This window comes from Callithrix jacchus, chromosome 3 (assembly GCF_049354715.1).
Source record: "Callithrix jacchus isolate 240 chromosome 3, calJac240_pri, whole genome shotgun sequence".
Taxonomy (NCBI): domain Eukaryota; kingdom Metazoa; phylum Chordata; class Mammalia; order Primates; family Cebidae; genus Callithrix; species Callithrix jacchus.
The window spans coordinates 62885429-62908704 of record NC_133504.1 but is presented as its reverse complement, the minus strand read 5'-3'; the positions used below and the strand labels follow the sequence as shown (position 1 = coordinate 62908704).

At 33.3% G+C, this 23276-nt stretch overlaps 1 pseudogene; it reads left to right on the top strand.

Moving 5' to 3' along the window:
* Window positions 1–2011: 2011 nt before the first annotated feature.
* The window catches only part of LOC100399999 (pescadillo homolog pseudogene), a 94619-nt pseudogene continuing 73354 nt past the window's right edge, over window positions 2012–23276 (top strand).

Here is a 23276-nt window from a genome sequence, read left to right as displayed (position 1 = left end):
ATCAAGAATGAAGAAAATGATAAATATTGAGCAAATGTAGTAGACGATTTCTTTCCAGAGTGTTTACTAAAATATGTAAAACAGTTTAAAGCATAGATTATATAATCAAATGGGGGGAAGTTTAAAATGTATGTAGATACAATATTTATGACAACTATAACATAAAGAGGAGGCAGTAAAATGAATAATATTATTTTAACTCTTCTATATTTTATGTAAAGGAGTAAAACATTATCTCTGTGGAAGATTACTTATTTGTATTTTAATCCCTAGTACATCCATTAAAAAATAATAGAAAGAGATATTGTTAAAAGTCAGTAGATAAGTTAAAATCGATTACTAAAAATATCCAAACAATAAAAAAGAAAGCAGAAAAGAGAAGAGAACAAAACACCAAGGTTACAAACAGAAAACAAACCTAAGTCTAGTATTTCAATGTTATATTAAATATATCAAATAAAAATATTATATTACATATTAAAAAAACAATGCATATACTTTAAATACAATGATATAGAGATGTTAAAGTACAAATATAAAAATAACTTACATTTTAATATTAAGGTATTTTCAAAGTATAAATAATATGACCAGGTATAAAGGTTATTTCATAACAGTAAAGTTCCAACTAATTAAAAGGACATTATAATTCAAAACACCTATACTTTTAGTAACATTACTTAAAACTACATAAGAACTTGATAGAACTGCATAGGATTTAGACAAATTCACAGTTAACAAATACCTCTTTCTTAAAAACTGATAGATTATCCTGTCAGAAAGTTAGCAAAGATATTGGATAAACTTGGATAACACTATCAACAAACTTGGGGTAATTGACATTTTAAAATATTTATAGAACACTATACAAAACAATGGCAGACATGAATTCTTCTTAAGTAAAAGATAGAGTATTTGCCAAGATAAACCATATTTTGAGACACAAGACAAACCTCAATAAATTTAAATGATTTGTCATGCAAATTATGTTTTCTGACAACAATGAAATTAAACTCGAAACTGATAACAGACCTTGAAAAACTCACACATATTTTAATTTAAACTTATTTTAAAAAATATGTCTTAAATATAAATATTTTAAAACACAAGCTGAACAAAAATATAAATATCCATACCAAAATTTGTGGGATGCAGTTTAGCAGTAACTGAAGTAAAATAATAGCATTAGAAAAAAGAAAAGTCTTAAATCAGAAACTAAAGTTAAGCATTGGCAAATTTTTCTGAATAGGTCCAGATGTTAAATATATAAGCCTTATTGAGTCATACGGTCTCAATCGCAGCTACTCTGCCATTGTAGTACAAAAGAAGTCATAGACAATACATAAATAAATGTTGATGACTAAGTTCCAATAAAACTTGATTTACAAAAAGTAGGCAGCAGGCCAGATTTGGACATAGTTTCCCAATTGTTGACGCTCACCTTAAAGACCTTTTCATGCCAAAAGCCTGCAGCAGGTAGTGAAGGCAGCGGAGGCCCATCTGGAGAATCCACTGCAGGATACCAGCTGCAGCATGGGGAGCGTAGCTGGGGCTGCATGATCTGTGAAGCAAGAGGGAGCCAGGAAGAGGCAGGAGTTACACCCCCTTCTGAGTTGGCAGTCCGGAGCCTGGAGTTCCGGACCTGCAGCCACTTAGCTGCAGCTGGACCCAGCATGCCTGTACTCTTCTTCCTCCAGAACCCCCTTGGCTCTGCAGGCTCGGAAGTGCCTGTTCCCACTGCTTGGCCTCTCCCTGCTTTTGGTGCCCACGCCAATTTTGGGGCAAAGTTGAAACCAAGCCTGTGTGACGTTGCAACCTGGCTGGGTGTGCATGTCCTTGGGGGTGGTGCTGACACGCCAGCTCCCTGACCCCCATGCCTCAATCCCCGTCAGGGCTTTGGGCACCAACAAGCCTAGGAGGGCGGTTGAAGGGGACTGGGGGCGGCAGCGTAGTACCAGCCTGCAGGCGGCCATCGGAATGAACAGCCTTGACCCAGTGGACAACATGATTGATGGCAGCAGTTAGCAGACAGGTTCCTGAATGGAAAAGGGCCATCCCAGCCCGATCTTCAAGTCAGGGATGGGCTGAAGCCTGGGGGCTGGGCTGTAGTTCTAGGTAAAATCTGTGGCCTAGAGTGCTCTGCGTCATGTACCAGCAATTTAATTTTAGCAAATTAACCTCACGTGATAGGAAGGAGAGGAAGCATCCCCCTATTCAAAATAATCACTCTAAAAACTCCATTCTCTTCAGTGGTGGGCATGGTGGAACAGAGCAGTGGCCAATAAATATTTGTTAAATAAATGGTAAACATAAAACACACATAGCAAACACATTTATTGCTTACCAAAATTGTAAGACATACTTATGAAAACATTTATTTAAATTTAGCACTCTGTGGAAATGTAAGCTCCCATTGGAGCATGAATTTATTTTTCTACTCATTAGCACCATACAACAAATGGTTTCTTTAGTGCCTTATCCATGATAGGAACTCTATAAATATTTTCAACATGAAAGAAAAAATGAATGGCTGAGTAAAGGGAAAAAACAGTGTTGTTTAAACAATGGCACCAGATAGAATTAAATTTGTTTACTTTCTTTTCTGGTAAAGGTGTTGTTTTGTTCATTTTTTGTTTTTAAAAAATAAAATATGTAATAATTAATAAGATAAAGGCAAATGGAGAGAAGTAAAATGTTTTACCCTTTTTACATACTGTAAATAGTTTTGTGTTTAAGATACATACACAATACCACAAAAATAAAAGAAGGGAAAAAAGTGGAAATGAAAAGAAAATAATTGCTAACAAATATCCATGATAAAGGAAGGGAGACTTAAAATGTAAAGAGGTGACACATTTTCCTTCTTCTGTTTTAATTCTTTTAAGTTATTACTAGCTATATTGGTCACAGAGGCATAAATTGAGATAATGTTAAATGATGCATACCCAAAAAGACTTTTAAACTGAAAAACATATTAACTTTAGAGCAAATGTGTAATAAATAAATGTAACAATAATAATTTTGTAAATGTACACTATACTGGAACAAATATTTCATTTGTTCCTATCTATAAAAAAATGAGCATGAATTATTATATTAAAATAATCTAAGTAAAATAATATACACAATCTTCTATCAGCAAGGGTGGGAGATACAGAAACTTTTTCAGACTTATATGAGTAGTAAGTAGAATGGAAACTATAATTTGCTGGTAATTAATTGCTAATGTAATTACCTGCAAAAAGGTTTATACCTTGTTCCTCCAGAAAAACACATTCTTTTTTCCCCTTATAATGAGAAAAAAGTTTAAAAGTTTTAAAAACTCTTAGTAAATTCTAACAGCTTTAATATATTCCCCTTAACACATTATTCTGTCCATTTACAATACTAGCCCAACATTTACCAGCCTGTCCTCTGAAAACAATTATTGCTATTGGCTTAAATTGGCATTTATAAATTTTAATGAAGTTGAGTTTAAATGTGAAAATATTCATACATTTAAAATATTAAATAAATATAATTGTGGAATTTATCAAGAACCCCCAAAATATTACATATTTTTCTGAATTTGTGTCTTGCTTATTTTAAGATTTTTAAAAAATTAAAAATTTAAACAAGAGAAAGATCCATCATTCAGTATAAAATCTTAAATTTTATTTATTTATTTATTTATTTATTTATTTATTTATTTATTTATTTATTTTGAGATGTAGTTTCGCCTTCTTACCCAGGCTGGAGGGCAATGGAGCGATCTCGGCTCACGGCAACCTCCGCTTCCTGGGTTCAGGCAATTCTCCTGCCTCAGCTTCCTGAGTAGCTGGGATTACAGGCACGCGACACCACGCCCAGCTAATTTTTTGTATTTTTAGTAGAGATGGGGTTTCACCATGTTGACCAGAATGGTCTCGATCTCTTGAACTCGTGATCCACCCGCCTCGGCCTCCCAAAGTGCTGGGATTACTGGTGTGAGCCACCGCGCCCGGCCTTAAATTTTATTATATATTAATTTTAATTTGTTTGTATCTATGAATACGTATACATATTATACATACCTATATAGATGTAACATTTTTTTTTCATATCCTCACAAAGAAAACTTTGTCAATATTTTAGGACAAAAGCAATAAGCCTGAGTTTATTGGTCCTGTTTCTTAATTATGTGTATCTACCATTCATCCATTTTTATATTTGATTTTCAGATACTTTCTTATCCATTGTAATTTCATAATATAAGGGGTATTATTAATTCTTAAAATGATCATAACTAAGATTTGATAAATTTTTTACATCTTTTGCTGTTCTAACTTCTTTTTAAAAAATGTATTTATTTATAGTTTAAGTTCTGGGGTACATGTGCAGATTGTGCAGTTTTGTTATATATGTATACACGTATCACGGTGGTGGTTGGCTGCATCCATCCTCTGGTCATCTACATTGAGTATTTCTCCTAATGCTATCCTTCCCCAATCCCCCCACCCGCTGCTATTCCTCCATTAGTCCCCCAACCCCATGCTGTTCTAACTTGTATATCAAATGAAAACTATAACTTAGTGACTTAAAATCATCATTTTAATTTGTTCATAATTGCATGACTCAAGAATTGAAGGACTTAGCTATGTTTTCAACTCTGGTACACATGAAATTAGCATGGTACCTGGGGCTGGAGGACCTACTTCAAAGTTGGCTTCTTCATTCACAGTCTGACAGGCCAATGCCCCTTGGCTTCTATATTTTTCCATGTGATATTTCTCTTCCAAGACTTCTTCATGGACTTGGGCTTTTCACAGAATGGCAATTTCAGGTCAGTTATTTATAATGGCTTACTTTCCTAAGAGCTAACATTTCAATAACAGGTATTACAAATTACCTGGAAAGAAACTGATATTGTTGGTGGGAATATAGAATAGTATAGACATTCAAAAACAATTTTGCAGTTTTTTTTCCATGAAACTAAATAATCAATTTTCATGCAATCCAACACTTTCACTCTTGAGTGTTTAAACAAGAAAAATGAAAAGTTATGTCAAACAAAAACCAATATATAAACATTAATTGCAGCTTAATTCATAATAATCAAACACTGGCTATACACCACATATGCTGTGGTACATTTTTACCATAAAATGCTCTTTGACAATAAAAACAAATGATGAATGATGCAAAAACTTGGAAGAATCTCTAGAGAATTATATTGTGTGGGAAAATATCAGTATCAAAGCAGAATCCAATTTATAAAATACTATTTGAATGACAAATTATAGAAATAAAGAACATACTAGTTATTTACAGGGGTAAGGGATGAGGAAAGAAATGGTATGAGAATGTGTTATTAAAAAGTTACAGAGAAATCACTGTGGTGCTGGAACTGTTCTGCACCTTGACTGTGGTGGTGGATACACAAGCGTGCACATGTTCTAAAATTTCATAGAACTTAATAGAAACTTGTGTAAAGAAATCAGTACTTGTATAACTAGAAAAAGCTGAATAAGATCAGTTCATTTTACTAACGTAAGTATCTTGGTTATGGTATTGTACTGGTGTTAAAAGATGCTACCATTGCAGAAGACCTAAAAAGGATACATTGAATGTCTCTTAATTAGTTCTTAAAACTGCACTTTCTACATTTCTTTCAAAATAAATAACTTTAAAAAGCAAAGCCAAAATATAAAAATGTATGTGTTAACATATTATTTTAAAATAATGCATTTTAACATCATAAGTTATAAAAGAATATTTCTTATTAGCCTTTACATTCAACATAAGATTGATTATTGAGCCATAAATATAAGAAAACAAAAAGAAATAAAATTCATTAGAAATGAAAACAAAAATATCAATGTTCCCAGATGTTATGATTCTAGACAGAAATAAAACTCAAGTTTACAAAAAGTTTACAAAATCAAATGATTAAAATAAATAAAGTTAAGTTTGACATACACAAGGTCAATATACAAAAGCAAATGAAGTTTGAACTTTAAGAATACTATCAGAAATGAATTATGAATAAACCTAACATTCTACAAAAGCTTCTTAAATAAAATTATACCATGTTATATATTGAAAGAAATGAAAGATGGTATAAAAAGTTCTATCATATTCATAGAAAAATATTACAATGATGATGATTGTCTCTAGACTGAGATATATATTTAATATGATTCTATTTATAATTATATATTTTTCTACTTGACATTATTACGAATTATTTAAAAATGTAAAGGACCATGAAAAACGAAAGAATTCCTGCAAACAGACAAAGAAGTAAAAAGCAATTCTTATTTTAAATATAATGACTTATTATAAAGCTCTGAATATTTAGGACAGTGAGGAAATAGTACAAAAAAAGGCAAATAAAAAAGGGGAACAGAATAGAAAGCTATGGACCTATATATTTACAGAAGATGAATATAACAGAAGGGTTTGTTCCAATCAGAGGACCTGAATAAACTATTTAAATATTTATGGATTACCTCATAATATAGCTTTTTCAAATTGAAATAACATTCATACCTTACCCAAAATTAATTTCACATAGCTTAATGGATAAAACAGATACATTGAAACACTTTAAATGTAAGTACTTATATTCATGAAAAGACTCAAAGTGAACACCAAACCCCTTGAATCTGAAAAGATATTTGAAACACATTTAGCAGTCGTGAATTCAGATTTAGAAAATACAGAGAACACCTAAGATAAATAATAAAAAGGTAAATATTACAATGGAAAACTGGACAAGAAACTGACAAAGCATTTCATCAAAAATAGAAAAACAAATGGCCAATAAACCGAGAGTAAATGGCCAATTTTATCATAAAAATGAAATACAATGAAATAGCATTGCATGCCTATCACATTGGTTGAAAGGATGTTGAACAGAAGCTCTTTTTTCAATTTTTAAATTGATACATAACAATTGTATGTATCTGTGGAGTGCATATGCTATTTTGATACATGCATACAATCTCATGATCAAATCAGAGTAATTAGAATATCAATATCATCACCTCCAACATTTATCATTTCTTTGTGTTGAGAACCATCTAAATCTTGAAATATGCAATAAATTATTGTTAACTATAATCATCCTACTGTGCTCTCAAACACTAGAACTTATTCATTCTATTTAACTGTATCTTTGTATCCATTAACTGACCTCATCCCTCTCTTCCCTATACTTTCCAGCCTCTGATAATGATAATTCTACCTTCTACTTCTAGAAGATCAATTTTTTGTAGCTTCCACATGTTAATGACAATATGTACCATTCGGTCTTTTCTGCCTGGCTTACTAAATGTAACAAAATGATCTGAAGTTCCAATTATGTTGTTGCAAGTGACATGATTTTATTCTTTTTTATGGCTGAATACTATGCCATTACGTGTATATACCACATTTTCTTTATTCTTCTATTGATGGATAGATACTTAGGTTAATTTCATATCTTAGCTATTGTGAATACAGCTGCAGTAAATATGGAAGTGCAGATATTCCTTCACTATAGCAATTTCTTTTATTTTGGATATATACCTAGCAGTGGGATTGCTGGAAATGTCTATTTTTAGTTTTTCATGAAACATCCACACTATTTTCCGTGGTAGCTGCACTAATTTACATTCCTACCAACAGTGCTCTAACACACCCCTTTCTCTGCATCTTCACTGAGACTGTCCTTTCCACAATGTATATTCTTGGGGCCTTTGTTATCTTTTAGAAAGTTCACTATTAGCATATAAAATGTTACTAATTTTTGTATGTTGATTTTATACTATGAAACATTATGGGACTGGTTTATGTGTTGTTGACAGTTATGTCAGACACTTTCGGTTTTTTTGTGTATAAGATCATGTTATATGGAAACAGGGACAATTTGACTTTCTTCTTTCTAATTCAGATGCCTTTTATTTCTTTATCTTGTCTAACTGCTATAGGTAGGACTTCCAGGACCATGTTGAGTAATAGTGAAAATAGGCATCCTTGTCTTTTTCCAGATCTTAAGCAAAGTCTTTCAGTTTTTTTCCTATTCAGTATGATATTAACTGTGATTTTGATATATATGGCCTTTACTGTTTAGAGGCCTGTTCCTTCTACACCCAGTTGAGATTTTCTAATCATGAAGAAATGTTAAATTTTATTGAATGACCTTTCAACATCAGTTGAAATGATTACATGATATTTTCTTCTTCATTCTGTTAACATGATGTATCATATTTATTAATTTGCATATGCTGATATGAAAAATAATGGTCAGTGATATTTTTATTGTGTTGTTGAATTCAGTTTGCTCATATTTTGTTGAGAATTTTTGCATCTATGTTCATCAGGGACATTGGCCTGTAGTTTTCTCTTTGTTATCTTCTTTTCTGGGTTTAGTGTCAGGGCAATCCCAGCATTAAAAAATAAGTTTGAAAGTATTCCTTCCTCCTTAATTGTTTGGAATAGTTGAGTAGAACTATTTTTTATTTTTATTGAATAGTTTGGTAGAATTTAGCTGTAAAGCCACAAGGTCCTGAACTTTTCTCTGATGGAGGACTTTTTTACTACTACTTCAATCTCTAGTTATTATTGGTCTCTTCAGGTTTTCTGTTTTTTCATGGTTCAATCCTGGGAAATTGTACTTTTCCAGGAATTTATCAGTTTCTTCAGGTTTTCCAATTTGTTGGTATATAGTTGATCATAACATTAGCTAATAATTATTTGTGTTTTTGAGATACCAGTTGTAATGTTTCCTCTTTTTGTATCTCTGATTTTGTTCGAGCATTCTCTTTTGTTTTCTAACAAAAAGTAACTAACTAAAGATATATCGTTTATCTTTACAAATAATCAAGTTTTTGCTTTGTTGATATTCCATACTGTTATTTTACTCTGAATTTCATTTATTTCTTCCATGATTCCTTATTATTTCTTCCCTCCTATTAATTTTGCATTTGACTTACTCTTGCTTCTTTTTTTTTTTTTTGAGATGAAGTTTCGTTTTTGTTACCCAGGCTGGAGTTCAATGGTGTGATCTCGGCTCACCACAACCTCCGCCTCTTGGGTTCAGGCAATTCTCTTGCCTCAGCCTCCTGAGTAGCTGGGATTATAGGCTTGCTAATTCTAAAAGTTGCATTGTTATTTGAAGGTTTTCTACTTTTTTGATGTAGATGTTTATTGCTAAAAACCTTCCAAAAACTGTTTTTGCTTGTTTTGATATACTGTATTTCCATTTTCATTTGTCTCAAATAATTTTCTCAATTTCTTTATTGGCCCATTTGTTGCCCAAAATTAAACAACATGGTTTAAGTCCTGTACATTTGGACAGTTTCCAGTATTCCCTTGGCTATTGATTTATAGTTTTATTCAATTGTCAGAAAATATATTTGCTAAGATTTTGATTTTTAAACATTTTTTAACACTTGTTTTGTGACCTCATAGATGGTCTATCGTGAAAAATCTTCCATGTGCTCATAAGAATATGTATATTCTGGGCTGGGCGCGGTGGCTCAAGCCTGTAATCCCAGCACTTTGGGAGGCCGAGGCAGGTGGATCACGAGGTCAACAGATCGAGACCATCTTGGTCAACATGGTGAAACCCCGTCTCTACTAAAATTACAAAAAATTAGCTGGGCACAGTGGTGCGTGCCTGTAATCCCAGCTGCTTGGGAGGCTGAGGCAGGAGAATTGCCTGAACCCAGGAGGCGGAGATTGCGGTGAGCCGAGATCGCGCCGTTGCACTCCAGCCTGGGTAACAAGAGCGAAACTCCGTCTCAAAAAAAAAAAAAAAAAAAAAGAAAAAGAAAAAAGAATATGTATATTCTGCAGCTGTTTGATGAAATGTTCTGCAAATGTCTGTTACATCATTTGGTCCATTATACAGTTTGATTTTTCTTTGTTGACTTGCTGTCTCGATTATCTATCCATTAATGAAAGTGGGGTACCAAAGTCTCTGTCCTAGTACTACTGTATTACAGTCAATTTCTCAGTTTATGTCCATCAGTATTTATTTCACATTTTTGGGTGATTGGGGGTTGGGTTCAATATATTCATAATTGTTATAAGTTCTTACTATACTGACTCCTTTATCATTATGCAATGGCTTTCCTTGTGTTTTTTTTATTTCATTTTATCATTTTTTACTTAAAGTCTCTTTCATCTGCTGTGAGTATAACTATTCTTGTTCTTTTTCGGTTTCCTTGTATGGAGTTACTTTTTTCAACTTTCATTTTCAGTCTGTGTTTCTTTGCAGACAAAATGAGTTTCTTGTCGGTAGAATATAGTTGGGTTTGGTTCTTACAGATCTATTCAGTCCCTCTGTTTTTTAATTTGATAATTTGATCCACTTCCATTCAAGGTTATTATCTATAGTTAAAGGCTTACTGCTACCCTTTTGTTACTTATTTTTTAATTGTTTTGAAGATCCTTTCTTCCTTTTCTCTTCTTTTCATGTCTTCTTTTATGGTTAAGTAATTTTCTCTAATATTATTTTTTGATTCTGTTTTATTTATTTGTAGTGTAATTATTATAGATTTTTGCTTTGTGGTTACCATGAGGCTTACAACAGAATCCTATAGTTATAACAAGTTATTTTAAACTTATAATGATATAACTTTGATCTCAAAGAAAATATAAGTCTTAAAAGCAAACTCTATAACACAATTACAGTCTCCATTTGGATTTACTAATGTTTCAATTTACAAGTTATTATGTTGCCTATCTCTTAACCAGTTGTTTCAGTTATTGTCATATTTAATAGTTTTGACTTTTAGTCTTCATACTTAATATATTAAGTAGACAGACTCTGATTTACTTATCACAATTGTAATATCTGGAGTATTCTAACTTTGTTTTCTTTTTAACCAGTGAGTTCCTTTAGATGTTTATTGTTACAGATTAGTGTCCACTTCTTTCAGATGGAAGAACTCTCTCCAGCATTTCATTTAAAAAACATATTATTCATTTATTTTTAAAATTTCACCTTTTTTTAAACAGAATTTCACTTTTATTGCCCAGGCTGGAGTGTAATGGTGCTATCTCAGCTCACCACAACCTCCACTTCCCAGCTTCAAGTAATTCTCCTGCCTTAGCCTCCCAAGTAGCTAAGTTTATAGGCATGCACAACCATGCCCAGTTGATTTTGTATTTTTAATAAAGACAGGGTTCTCCATGTATAGGTTTGTTATATGAGAATATTGCATGATGCTAAAGTTTGGGATACAGATCTCCTCACCCACTTGGTGAGCATAGTACCCAATATGTAGTTTTTCAACCCATGCCTTACTCTCCCCTCCCATCTAACAGTATGTAGCATCTAGTGTTCTAATATTTATGTCCATGTGTGTTAAATGTTTAGCTTCCTCTTATAAATTAGGATTTTTAGTACTTGGTTTGCTGTTCCTGGATTAATTTGCTTAACATTATAGCCTCCAACTGCAACCAAGCTGCTGCAGAGGAAACAATTTTATTCTTTTTTTATGGCTGTGTGGTATTCCATAGGAAATACGTACCACATTTTATGAGGTAGATCTGGTGTTAATGAATTCCATCAGTTTTTGCTTATCTAGGAAAGTCTTTTATCTCCCATTCATGGTTGAAGGATAGATTTGCTGAAGACAGTATTCTTGATTGGCAGAGGGGGTGTGTTTTTGTTTGTTTTTTTAGTTATTGTTGTTTCTCTCTTCAGCACTTTCAAAACAGCATTTCAGTCTCTCCTGGCCTACAGTGTTTCTGCTGAGAAATATGTTCAGTACCACACTGGGAATCTGTTGAAAGTAAAATGTTTCTTTTCTCTTGCTAGTTTGAGTATTTTTTCTATGTGTTTGAGTTTTGCTAATTTGATTATAATGTGCTTTGGGAAATCCCACTTATAGTTGAATTTGACAGTGACTTCTGAGTTTCCCATACCTGGATACTGTCATATTTTTCCCGATTTAAAAACTTTTTTGGCCATTATTTGCTTAAATGTGCTTATAGGCCTTTTTCTCTCTCATATTCCCCAAATATTCCAATTATGTGGAGATTAGTTTACTTTATAATTTCCCATAATTCTTGTATGCCTTCTTCACTCTTTTTAAACATTTATTTTTTTTGCTTCTCTGATTGGGTAATTTTGTATATTCCAACTTTAAATTCACTAAGTCCCTTTTTTTTTTTTTTGGTAAATGTGATGTGAAAGCTTTCTAATGAGTTATCCAGTTCAGTTATTTTATTTTTTATTCCTCACACTCTTAAAATTGTTCCTATTTTTACAAGTTTCTCATTTTGTTGATTGTTTTTTAAATTTTTATTTAGTTTCTATCCATATTTATTTGTGATTTTCTAAATTTCTTTAGAGGTTCTCCATATTTAGAATTGCTGAATTCCTAGCAATTATTTCCTTATATAAAGAGAGGAAGAGAATTTTTCTGAATGATCTGTCAGACATTTCACAGATCTTTAATTATTCTGGATCCATTGCTGGAGCCTCAATAAGGCCTTTTGATGTTGCCATATTTACCTGAGTTTTCACAATCCTTAGGTGGTTATTTTGATGCCTGCACATTTGAGGAGACATCCACCTCTTGCAGTTTTTGCAGGTATTCTTTGGTGATGTTAGGTCTTTATGTCTCAGTATTAAAGTTAAACTCTTGAATGTTATTTCTAATCCTGGGAAGGATTTATTGTGAACATTGGAACTAAAATACTGTACTGAAACTGAATTATTGCCTGCCATTTTTTTCTCAGTCTGAAGATCACTTATGTTAAGCTGAGCACTATATCTTAAATACTGTCCTAAACTATATTGCTGCCGTGACATTATGTCCCATTCTAGGGAAATTTTAAGTAGACATTGAACTTAATCCCCACCATTTAGTTGTTTCTAGTTAAGGGTAAGGCTCTATGCAAGCACCTGGGCTTTGTGGAAAATCCAGCTAGGAATTTGAACCTTCCCTAAAATTGTGCCTCCTGTGTTGCTATGGCCCTCAACATGGTGTCACAACTTACTACAGTACAGAGTAGCCATCAAGATCCATGCAATCATCATCCTGCTTTTTCTTTTCAATTCACCTCAGATGGTTAGGTTTCCTGGCACTCCCAATAGTTTCCACAGGACAGGACTCAAGTAAATTATCTGTGAAGATTCGCAGAGCAATGGGGAGACTGTACTTCCACTTTTAATTCCCTCCTCTCACCCCAGTGACCACAGATCTAGAGAAACTGTTATTCTTTATTTTTATTGTTTAGATGGAGTCTCACTCAGTCACCCAGGCTGGAGTGCAGTGGCGTGATCTTAGCTCACTGCAACCTCTTCTTCCCAAGTTCAAGTGATCCTCTGACTCCTGAGTAACTGGGATTACAGGCACCTGCCACCATGCCCGGATAAACTTTTTTTTGTATATTTATTAGAGATGGGGTTTCACCATGTTTGCCAGGCTGGTCTTGAGCACCTGACCTCAAGTGATACACCCACCTTGGTTCCCCAAATTGCAGGGATTACAGGTGTGATCCATCATGCCTGAGTGGTCTAGAGAAATTCTCTGTGAGAGGTGTTATGCCAGTTTTGGGGAGTGAGTAGCACACTTTGAAATGACCATTTATATCTTACTATTCATGGATTTTGTCAGTTCGATGTACTTAAAAACTTTCTTGGCTTCTCTCCTGAGTTACGGTGTATTCAGAGTAGTATTTCTGTCTTTAAATAGTTTCTAATTGTACTTTTGTTGGGGAAGTGATGCCTGATTTTCTGTTACACTGTCTTGCTGACATCACTGATGAAACTGCATCAGAAACTTTTATACACTATTACTTAAAGGGTAGACTGCTATAGGCACTTTAAAGATGTTAGGATTGGTTTTGTGGAGTAGAAGACATACAGACTTTATGGATCATAATTTTCATTTCAGATATATATCTTGAAGATATTCATTCATGTATAACACTCTTCATATCTCTCATGCCTTCAATACTTATACGTATATAACATTAATCCTTTGTGGCATACCTTTCGACTCTGGACAATATTTTATAGTAAAATTTTTAATGCAACCATATAATATTTTTATTTGGTAGAATGAAGAAGGCATGTCATGAAGATGTTTTAAGATAGAATACGTATGGAATTTGAGAATGAGGAAGAAAAACACTTTATCAAAATTATCCTGTGCCTATAAAACACTGATAATTGTTTCATTTATAAAAATTACTAAAAATAAGTAGCAAAATTACACGTTTTTATTTTTAAAGATCAGTATTCTAGGATAACCCTTTTTTTTAAGCATCCTTTTTCTTCTCTATCACGATAAAGTGAACTCCCTGATAACTAGGTTATAATCATTGATTTGTGTATCTAAATTGGGTAGAAACAACCTCTCATAGGTCCATAAGTACTAAAGAAATCTTAGATTTTATCTAACTAGGTTTACTCATTTAATTCCTAAAGAAAGCACCTTGCAAGGTAACATATATCTCATATATCTAACATATATCCAAAGGGATATATTCACGAACACATAAAGCATTCTTCTCCTCTTTTTCATAATTTTATATTCAAACTTATGTAGCTCACAACTTCTTTTTCTTGCATCATAAAATTAATGCTGCCTGTCAGGTTCCAACATTGCTCTAAATTCCAAAGGTCTTCTTCCTATTTCACTGGGTCTTCACAGATTCTGCTACTTTTTGTCTTTCCTTCCATGTAAGCTCCATGTAAAAAGCAAAATTTAATCCTCTTACCCTATACAGCAAGTCCCCCTTTCCTGACAAACAGGTCTTGGTGGAGGAGTTATCAGGGGTCAAGTACACATTCTACCTTCTACCATCACAAAACAACCCTTTTCCCAAGCAAATATAAAAAACGTAAAGAGAAATTCTGGTTCTTGTAAATAGAATTTCCTCTCTCCTTTGTTGTAATTATAAAAGTGATACTTGCATTATTTGAATTTTAACATATATATAAAGGGATATAGAATCAAAAGTGAATATTTTCCTCCTCTGCCACTTTCTTTCCAACACATTATGACTATCCAGTGCTTAACAATTTATTGTATTGTTGAATAAAATCTCAGTGCATACAAAAACATTTTGCAAGGTTTCTTCAAATATGAATCTTAGACATACATTTGTATCTGCATCTAAAATTTTAGTGTTTAACAGTGGCAGAGTATTAAATCATTTAATGAAACAATGACAAATGCTTACCATTATCCTATCTCCTTGTCCTGCTTCCTCATTTACTGTCTCATTATTTGGCAAAATCATGTGAATACCTGAAGAATTTCCTTGTGCATTGTGCCTGTGTGTGTGTATGCATGCAGCCAGGAAAAGGAGGTCTATCAAGAGCTTATGGCATAGGAGGATATCCCAAGACCAAACGCTTTTTCCAAACACAACAAGCATTATCCATTAATATAATTGCTTACCAGAGGAGGATAAATATATACTAATTCCTGATCATTTCTCTGAAAGTTTTATCTTCCCTCAAAATATCCAATTCTCAGTTTCTTAAGGTCAGAACTCCAGTTTTGGCTCGTAGGCTATTTCTACCAAATCCTCACTAACTCAAAATAAAATATTTGGATGGAAAGAGTAAGGAAATAGCTGATGGAATAAATGAGTCAAATTCTACTCTGCACAAAATCTTGAATGCTTGATATCATTGAATACTTACAACATTGTATAATATAGCTATTTTTAAATAAAATTTAGTGCAGGTGAGAAACTGGACTTAGAGTGCTTAAGCAATTTTCTCAAAGTCTCTGCATGTGCTCTTTCTGTTACATTATATCATTTTTTACCAAAGAAAGAAAAACATCTCCTAAAAGTTATAGTTAAAAATGCCTGAAGTTGTTGCACTGCATGGCTTTCTCTTGCATTACTCCATTTTCATACTGCTGTGAAGAAAAATCTGAAACTGGGTAATATATTAGGAAAAGGAGGTTTAATGAACTCATAGTTCCACATGACAGGGGACGTCTCACTATCATGGTGGAAGGCGAAGGAGGAGCAAAAGTATACCTTACACGATGTCACCCAAGAGAATTTGTATAGGGGAACTGTCCTTTACAAAACCATCAGATCTTGTGAGACTTAATCACTATCAGGAGAATAGCACAGGAAATACGTGCCCCTATGATTCAAGTACCTCCTAATGGGTCCTTCCCATGACACATGGAGATTATGGGAGCTACAAATCAAGAGGAGATTTGGTTAGGGACATAGCCAAACCATATCATTCCACTCCTGACCCCTTCCAAATCTCATGTCATCACATGTCAAAACCAATCATGCCTTGCCAAAGTTGCCCAAAGTCTTAACTCATTTTAGCATTAACTCAGAAGTCCATGGTACAAAGCCTCACTTGAGACAAGTTCCTTCTGCCTGTAAGTCTGTAAAATCAAAAGCAGTTAGTTACTTCCTAGCTACAATAGGGGTAAAGGCATTGGTAAACACACCCATTCCAAATTGGAGAAATTTGCCAAAACAAAGGGGCTACAGGTCCCATGCAAGTCCAAAATGCAGTGGGGCAACCAGATCTTAAAGGTCTACAATGATCTCCTTTGACTCCATGTTTCACTTCCAGGTTAAACTGATGCAAGAGGTGCGCTCCCATGACCTTTGGCAGCTCCTCCCCTGTGGTTTTGCAGGGTACATCCCTCCTCACAGTTGCTTTCACAGGCTGTTGTTGAGTGTCTGTAGCTTTTCTAGGTGCATGGTGCAAGTTGTTGGTAGATCTACCATTGTGGAGTCTGCACTGCCCTAACAGAGGTTCTCCATGAGGGAGAATTGGCAGCACAACTCTGTCTGGACATCTAGGTGTTTCCATTCATCCTCTTAAATCTAGGCAGAGGTTCCTAAATGCAGGCCACCAAGTCCTAAGACTGTATAAAGCAGCAAGATTTGGGGGTCTGGCCTATGAAACCACTTTTTCCTCATAGACTTTCCAGCTTGTGATGGGAAGTGCTGCCATGAAGCCCTCTGACATGCCCTGGAGATATTTTCCCCATTGTTTTTAGTGATTAACATTTGACTCCTGGTTACATATACAAATTTTTGCAGACAGCTTGAATTTCTCCTCAGAAAATGGGATTTTCATTTCTTTCACATTGCCAGGCTACAAATTTTCTGAACATTTATGCTCTGCTTCCTTTTAAACATAAGTTCCAACTCCTAAGCATATCTTCGTAAGTAAATAAAACTGAATGTTTTTAAGTCATGTCTTGAATGCTTTGCTACTTAGAACTTTTTTTCTGCCAGTAATCTAAATCATCTCTCTGAAGTTCAGAGTTCTACAGATCTCTAGGGGATGGGCAAAATGCCACCAGTCTTTATGTTAAAACATAGCAAGAATCACCTTTGCTCCAGTATGTTCCTTATCTCCATTTAAGACGGCCTCAGTCTGGACTTTTTGTTCAAAACCACTCAACCAGTCTCCACAAAGCTCTAAACTTTCCCACATCTTCCTCCTGTCTTCTTCTGAGCTCTCCAAACTGTTTAATACCTGCTTGTTACCAAGTTACAATGTTACTTCCACATTTTGGGTTATCTTAATGGCAGTTTCTTACTCTACCAATACCAATTTACTGTATTAGTCAATTTCTATACTGTTATGAAGAAATACCCAAGACTGGGTAATTATTTTTAAAAAGAGATTTAATAGACTCCTTATTCCATATAGCTTGGGAGGCCTCACAATAATGGCTGAAGGTGGAACAACAAAGGCACATCTTAAATGGCAAGAGACAAGAGAACCTGTGTAGGGGGACTTCCCTTTATAAAACCATGAGATCTCATGAGTTTTATTCACCATCATGACAACAGCATGGAAAAATCTGCCCCCATGATTTAATTACCTCCCACTGGGTCCCTCCCATGTGACCTGTGGAGATTATGGGAGCTACAATTCAAGATGAAATTTGGGTGGGGACAGAGTCAAATCATATCATCCGTTATACTAACTGAATACTTACATCATGGTTGATGAGATTATCAGAATAAACTGCATAGATAAATTTAAATGGTGCTTATCACGAGGCCACCAAGACAGTGACCCTCATTGATGTACTCAACAATACTCTCATTTGGTTTATGACAAGACTTAAAGATTGATAATAGAGTTTTGTCACCTGAAAATGTCACATAATAAAATCTGCTAATTTTGTACACAGGAAAATGAGAATCAGAGATGTTACATGGCATCTGTGTAATAATAGACATATTTTATGGTAAAACTTAGATTTTTCTGTGGTCTTATAATATTTCCTCTGAGCAAAACCATACTGGTGAACATCCACAAATAACCATGTATCTCATGAGACAGATTCCATAGAAACAGTGAACTACATCAAGCAATAGTCCAAGGTAAACCTAAATCTGGAAAGATCATAAGAAGACTGAGAAATACAGCCATCTTGTCTTTAGTGTTTATATTTTAAGGATTAAACTGAAAGGAAAATGAAATGTGAAGCACTTATTTCAACCAGTTTGTTCTCACTTGTCCAGATTTAGTTTTTCTGCTAATCAACTTTAGTTCTCAAGATAGAACTAAAACAAAAGTAGTAACAAGTAGTAAATGCTTGCTAGCATTCAGGCCATCAGTAGCTTTAAAGATAAATTTCTATATGTTGATGCAATAAATAAAGTGAAACAGGAAACAAAACATACATTTCATTATGAAAAATAACCAAAGTAAGCAATTACTATATTGCAAACATAGTATGCATTTTATGAAAGGGCTTTTCTATCAAACTTCAATTATTAAAACTAATTTTTAATAATATTTTATTGTAATTAAATTTTAACTTATTTTAAAGTGATTTAAAGTGATTAACAAAGTCTGGTATAGCATGTTTTATTTTTCCTTATTCTGTGTCTATAAATGGATTTACAAACATTTTTAAATTGTGGAAAACTTTGAAAATAATAGTTTATGTGCTGTGTAATGTGCTTTCCTTAGTGAATCTTCCCATAATGCCATGATCGTGCAGTGTTTTTACGTTGCATATCAAAAACAAAAGAGCATGGCCGCATTATTTTCCAAGATGTTAGCAAAGGTTTATTTTCCCATAATAATGGAGTTCAGGTAGCTGATAGAAACATTATAAAATGTTAGCTCTCCAATGTAGCAGCACAGTTTAAATTCAGTCATATTTCACGTATCTGTTATGCAGTTCTATCCAAACAGAGGTAGAATCCAGACCGCAATCTGTGTTAGAATGGCCTTGAAAGTAAAATGAGAGAACTCTTCACCTACTCACTGATATTCTTTCTGCTATACACAGAAGCAACAAACCCAGGTTAAAGTTGCTGAAAACAAACAATTAGAAATCAAATCAAAGCCTGTTCGGCTTCACAATTGAATGCTGAGATGCATTCAATTGTGAAGCCGAACAGGCTTTGATTTGAATAGTAACAATGCAAAGTAATAGGAATAGTAACAATGCAAAGTAATAGCCTGCCGAATTCAATGAATGTGGTTTAATACCTTTGGACCATAGCAAGACTTGAGTAAAATTAAAAAGTAATGAAAAGCTCTTTGGTATGCTCTACTAAATTTGTATTCTGAGGCATGTGTCTACACACCATCCATAATGAGGACTGTTGGTTTCATTTACAGACACTGGCTACATTAGCTAGCACTAATGTGTAAAAACATATTGTATGCTGGTCTATAGAGGCACACCAAATTTTCATTATGTTTCAGTCAAAAAGTGCTTGTTTTGCAGGATGGAGTCCATGTCAATAAAATGGATTGGGTGTCACTTAAACCAAGTGACATGCTAATCTTCTAGAGGCCTCTGTCCTTAATCTCTACAGGACATAAGTCAGTTTAGAAGCGTGTGCTGTTCTCACAGGTAGCAACTATTGAGCTCTTTAATGTAAATTCAAAAGCAGAGCTTATCAGTGTGTTTCAGAAATTGCTTCAATGTAGGTTGCTGTCTATGAAGAAAAAAATCCCCATACTTCATCTAAATCCATGGGCAACTTCCAAGTTTTTATAGTGCCTGGGAGCACCATTTAATTATAAAGAAATTGGTTTTGGTGATAGCTGCCCTATGACCAATTGGATTAGAGGCATTTCTTCTGGCTATTATTAAGGTAACTTGACTATTGCCCTTGTACAGTTAGGCATGATCAAAATACTAAGCAAAGCAATGTCTCAATTCAGAATTTCAAGAGCCAGTACCTAGATATTTTTAAAGTGTAGCTATAACTAACCATTTAATAACAAAAGAAAAGTAATAGAATTGGGATTAAGAATTCTTTACTTTGTAGAGGGAATTACAGAATATGGAAAATGACACTGATTTCTTTTCTAATATTTTAACATTGCATTTGTCATATCATGGAAAAGCTAGAAAAGCTCAATGAAAATTTGCAAAATGTTTCCAGAATCTAAGCTAAATTACTTGACAAAATATTTAAAACGCAAAATTAAATGGAAGTCTCCATTCTGTAATATATTTTATTTTCTAAATACCAAGTAGTGTTCATTTTGTGCCCACTTGCTCTAAATATAATAAAATGCAATCATTAATAGAAGTTATTATTTCAGTAGTGTATACTGGAATATACTTCAATATAACACTTTCCACAAAAGAGTAAAAGTCTCACATCTATTATTATTTCTGGTATTAGATGATATTTTGTTGATAAATACACACATAAACTTTTGAAGGAATGCATTGAACTAAAATTAGAATCACTCACATAAAAAGATGTTATCTACAGAATAAAATGATCAAATATTACATTACTTCTGAGAGCAAAGCAATAGGTGAATAGCTAATATGTAATGGAGTTAATGAGTCTGAATACTGGGATATCTTCTTTAAATTGGAATTAGCAAATACCTTTTTAAAAAATTTAGACTTTTTTAAGATTGTGTACAAAATATATTTTTCACTTTTAGGAAATAAAATATGCTGATTCAAATTTTATTTTTATTGGATAATTTCAGGTGTCACTGACTTGCATTGTTGTAAGTATCATTCCTTTTAATTGTTTACACATAAACACTGAAGGATCCTGAGTAGTATCTGTAATATTTTCAGGATAAAAAAAAGTCCATTTCTTTCTTAAATACATTTTTCACATTAACTTGTTTTATTCCCACAGTCTTAGAATAAATGATCTATGTGTTGAATAACTCAATGCATATTGTAAGATCTAGTTAATGAAAAATTAGATTTACTATGATAAATTAGTTTACTGGTAGCAGTAAAATACAGATTATTTTTATTTAGTTGTAAAATGATGCCAAGTTAAAATTTTGGAGCCATTGTCAAAGAATTAGTACTATCAAGCCATAATACATATACATGCATCTTAATGACACATTTAGGAGGAAATGTTTTTAAAATCATTTTAAAAATAGTATTTCATACAGTTATGAAGGATGTTGATTTTCTTGCAAGTATAACATTTAAAAATATTTAAACATATAGGTTAGAATGTCTTAATGAAATAAAAACATTACTATGTGTAGAAATTATCATTTGTCAGCTTTGAACATTATACACATAGAATATTCCTTCAAGTAATTAAAATGTTTGTGTGTCAATAAATATATAAGTAAATATCAATTCTAACATAAGTTATATAGCATTGTTCTGGATTTTTATCCAGTGTTCTAGGCGAGGACACTGAAATATTTTTATTTATTTTTATATTAAAACATTTTATTAACTACATATAAAATACCCAATTGGTTTTTGGTGGGTCTTGTTTGTTTCTTTAAGAAAGAAAATTATGATAGAATTGTTTTCTTTTCTTAAAAGAAACTTGGAACTGACGTTTGTCTCTAAAATATATGAAGTTCATGTGATTCCTCTGATGTCTCCAAACTGATGTTCAGCTGTTGGAAAATGTTCTTTGTTTTGTGTGACATTTGCTCACAGATGTTTCTGCATGATTCTGCCCACACCTGTTTGTTCTACTGAGTGTCTGCCAATCTGAGACAATCAGAATGTGTAATGCATGGATATATATTAATAGAAACAAATACTTAAATGATAAATAATTTAAAAATAAGGATAAAAGTGCTTTGAAATAAAGTATACTATAATAGTTGCTTTCTACATTCTGGTCTTGGAGTTTAAGGATATTTAAAATGTGTGAGCACAAAATATATGTATATATTTAAAGAAAGTGAAGAAGGAAAGAGAAAAAAACAAGAGTTGAATACTAAACTACATTTCCAGAGGAGATACATTTTTTTCTTTTGGAAACTACTTAAGTGAATTTCTTTTCTTTCTATGAACACATGAAGAAACACCAAGTTAAGAAATATAGAAAAAATATATACTATTGGGTAACTAACAAAAAAAAAGTCATAATAGAGTGCTGCAAAATGATATATTTACATTATATATATATGAAATGAAATATATATATTTTCCATATAAGTATTACATTCTTATTCTGGAAACTATTCAGGTAAATTCAGAAAACTCACTTGGCATGGCTATAACAAAAGTATCATTGTTCTGGAATAAATCTTGGGGGTAAGTAGAAAAGTAGTGGAATAGAAATGATATCTCAAGCTTACTGAATTGTGATATATCAAGACTGCTTTTCTTAGTTTGAAAATGAATGTATCATAGCAATATAAGATGTCAACATAGGGAAAATAGTGAATACTATATGGAAAGCTGCTGTAAATCTAAAAATATGCCAAAATGAAATGTTTAAAAATATGTCATATTTTGTTGTATTAGAGATGTAGCCTTTATCCATTCATTTAGCAGAGGTTGATTCAATGTCTACTGGTGCACGTCCCTCAACTTGGCACAAAGTGGGCAGTGAGATAATTAAAAGCAAACTACATAATTCAGAAAATACAGAAACAAGCTGAGTGCAGTGGTTCATGTTTGTATATCCAGTACTTTGAGAGGTTCAGACAGGAGAACTTCTTGAGGCCAGGAGTTTGAGACCAGCCTGGGCAACATGGTGAGATCTCATATCTAATTTTTTTTTGATTTTTTGAATCGGTCTCGCTTTGTCTCCCAGGCTGGAGTGCAGTGGCACGATCAATTTCAGCTCACTGCAACCTTCACCTCCCAGGTTCAAGCAATTCTCCTGCCTCAGCTTCCTGAGTAGCTAGGATAACAGGTGCGCACCACCACATTTGGCTAATTTTTGTATTTTTAGAAGAGACAGGCTTTCACCATGTTGTTCGGTCTGGTTTCAAACTCCTGACCTCATGATCCACCTGCTTCAGCCTCCCAAAGTGCTGGGATTACATGAGTGAGCCACCATGCCCAGCCCTAATCTTTTTTTTTTATTAATTGGCATAGTAGTGCACACCTGTAGCCCCAGCTACT